Source organism: Acartia tonsa, unplaced genomic scaffold, assembly GCF_053477335.1.
Source record: "Acartia tonsa isolate MP-2025a unplaced genomic scaffold, ASM5347733v1 sca3, whole genome shotgun sequence".
Classification (NCBI taxonomy): Eukaryota; Metazoa; Arthropoda; class Copepoda; order Calanoida; family Acartiidae; genus Acartia; species Acartia tonsa.
The window spans coordinates 42501-45000 of NW_027649597.1; the positions used below are offsets into that span (position 1 = coordinate 42501).

At 42.0% G+C, this 2500-nt stretch overlaps 8 non-coding genes across 8 annotated transcripts; 3 read left to right on the plus strand and 5 right to left on the minus strand.

The window, feature by feature from the left end:
- Positions 1-1183: 1183 nt before the first annotated feature.
- On the minus strand, positions 1184-1265 carry TRNAS-AGA (transfer RNA serine (anticodon AGA)). The gene has a single exon. It is a non-coding gene; the product is annotated as a tRNA-Ser (tRNA).
- Positions 1266-1357: 92 nt separating this feature from the next.
- On the plus strand, positions 1358-1430 carry TRNAK-CUU (transfer RNA lysine (anticodon CUU)). Its single transcript has one exon. It is a non-coding gene; the product is annotated as a tRNA-Lys (tRNA).
- Positions 1431-1506: 76 nt separating this feature from the next.
- TRNAT-AGU (transfer RNA threonine (anticodon AGU)) lies at positions 1507-1580 on the plus strand. Its single transcript has one exon. It is a non-coding gene; the product is annotated as a tRNA-Thr (tRNA).
- Positions 1581-1691: 111 nt separating this feature from the next.
- On the minus strand, positions 1692-1764 carry TRNAF-GAA (transfer RNA phenylalanine (anticodon GAA)). Its single transcript has one exon. It is a non-coding gene; the product is annotated as a tRNA-Phe (tRNA).
- A 106-nt stretch (positions 1765-1870) lies between these two features.
- TRNAQ-CUG (transfer RNA glutamine (anticodon CUG)) lies at positions 1871-1942 on the minus strand. Its single transcript has one exon. It is a non-coding gene; the product is annotated as a tRNA-Gln (tRNA).
- Positions 1943-2074: 132 nt separating this feature from the next.
- On the minus strand, positions 2075-2146 carry TRNAP-AGG (transfer RNA proline (anticodon AGG)). Its single transcript has one exon. It is a non-coding gene; the product is annotated as a tRNA-Pro (tRNA).
- A 109-nt stretch (positions 2147-2255) lies between these two features.
- On the minus strand, positions 2256-2328 carry TRNAV-CAC (transfer RNA valine (anticodon CAC)). Its single transcript has one exon. It is a non-coding gene; the product is annotated as a tRNA-Val (tRNA).
- Positions 2329-2412: 84 nt separating this feature from the next.
- TRNAR-ACG (transfer RNA arginine (anticodon ACG)) lies at positions 2413-2485 on the plus strand. Its single transcript has one exon. It is a non-coding gene; the product is annotated as a tRNA-Arg (tRNA).
- Positions 2486-2500: the final 15 nt, after the last annotated feature.

Here is a 2500-nt window from a genome sequence, read left to right on the forward strand (position 1 = left end):
TTGAGCTGTTCTTTCAACTATTACTCGAATCAAGTCCATCTCATGAAGTGCTGCCTTCATATTGTTGTTTCACATCTATGTTTTATCTGTGCATTAATAATAAATATGCTTCATCTATTGCAATCGTTGTAAAATAATAAAAATCTCTTTATGAATTTAAGTTAATAAAATCATATTTTTTTCTTGGGTTTCAATAAAACAAAAAAATAATATCTCGGACTTCTAAAGTCTTTTTATATGTTTCCTCACTGTTTGGCCACTACTTGGTCACAAATGCTCAAAACACAAACCTTTTTCGACCTAAGATACTCAATTGGTTCCTTCTACAAGTCCAATCCATCAGTTTTGGGATGTCTTTATATTTCAAGATAAATTTATGAAAAAGGGAAATTTGGGTGTTGCCTATTGTATGCACAGATACCATTAAATCAACAGAAAAAAATACTTATTTGTACTTTTCTCTCATCTTTAAAGTTTGATTCTGTTAAATAACTATTCTTGAAGGAGAGCTGCTGACCTCCAGTGTACATGGCTTAGTCAAATGCATATTAAACATAAAAATTTTCCCAAAAAGCACATAAAAAAAGTCTCTCAATGGGTTAGAAAAATAGAATAATTTTGAAACTTAGATTTAAGTTAAACAAATTATTTTTCTAGTACATTACATTAAAATACTTTGTTTGGGGCAAATTTTTACCTTTAACGTGTATTTGACTTAACCATGAACACTGGAGGTCAGCAGTTGTCCTCTTGAGCGATAGAATGCATAAATCCCTTAGACAATAGTTAATTCAACAGAATTCAAACTTTGAAAATGGGAAAAAAGTATAGGTTTTTTCAGTGCAATTTATTTTGGATCTTGTTAACGCGATTGCTGCGCATTTCCTGGCATTATTCTGGCAAGGATTGGTACTCGAAAACTAAATATTTTCCATCTTTGAGTACGCCAGTGACAAGCGGATTTCATTTGAATGTTGTTTGTTGGAACTCTTGCTATTCTGGTTCAGGTTCTTGCAAAATGAATTGCTGCAACGTCCGGGAATCGAACCCGGGCCGCCCGCGTGGCAGGCGAGCATTCTACCACTGAACCAACGTTGCTGGCACATAGGGAAAGGACAATTTGTGGCTCTTTGTAACCCCCCAAACAGCCCATGACCTATGGAGAGAAGGGCAAAATGTTATCCGCAGTCGGTAGGATTCGAACCTACGCTCCCAGAGGGAATCTGATTTCTAGTCAGACGCCTTAACCACTCGGCCACGACTGCAATCCATTGATGGGGGCACATTTGGCGGCATTCTCATACAGTAGAATAACTTGGATTAGCTTAGCTTGCCACTTCACACAGGTTTGCAAGCAGCCCGGCTAGCTCAGTCGGTAGAGCATGAGACTCTTAATCTCAGGGTCGTGGGTTCGAGCCCCACGTTGGGCGACCATTCCTTTTGGTGTGTTTCCCACTTAGCTGCAACGAGTATGAGGTGCACACTCATGGACCCACCAGCAGAAAGGGCGCCATGGCTTAGTTGGTTAAAGCGCCTGTCTAGTAAACAGGAGATCCCGAGTTCGAATCTCGGTGGTGCCTCAACTTTTTTTGACCAACCCAACTGTCAAAAGAAGGCCTCTGAAAGATTTCACTGCTCACATTTTGCCCAAGATACAGGAAAAATGAAGCGAAACAAACAGTTCAACAAAATGCCGCGACCCGGGATCGAACCGGGGACCTTTAGATCTTCAGTCTAACGCTCTCCCAACTGAGCTATCACGGCCTGTGCTATGTTCTTGGCGACCCAAGCGGAAACGCAGCAGCATAGCATTTCAAAAAGAAAAAGTGGCCTGACAGACGAAAACAAACGAACAAACAGAAAAAGAGACAGGTCCTACCGAGATTTGAACTCGGATCGCTGGATTCAGAGTCCAGAGTGCTAACCATTACACCATAGGACCTTCACATCTAGTCAAGATGCACGTACAGTTTTCCAATCGTTTTCCCATTGAAAAGAAAAAGGTAAAACAACTGGAACATATTTGCAGAAACCCTGAAATTAGGGCCAAACATGACCAATCCAAAAAGCAAGTGGGCTCGTCCGGGATTTGAACCCGGGACCTCTCGCACCCTAAGCGAGAATCATACCCCTAGACCAACGAGCCAGCTGTTGAGTGGTAACAGTGCGTGTGGGTATTTATTTGACATGCCTGCGGAAGGAGACTCACCTTTGAACGAGGACCTTCAAGAAAGAAGAAGAAAAAACAGACTGTTTGGTTCCTGCCGGGATCGAACCGGCGACCTTGTCCGTGTGAAGGACACGTGATAACCACTACACTAAGGAACCTTGCTGGTAGAGAGGCAAATTCTTTGCTTGAAATATTGAGTTGTAGCAAATGTGGTATGGATCTGTCCCAACGGTGTACTACAGGGTCTCGTGGCGCAACGGATAACGCGTCTGACTACGGATCAGAAGATTGCAGGTTCGAATCCTGCCGAGATCGGATTTTTATCTTTGA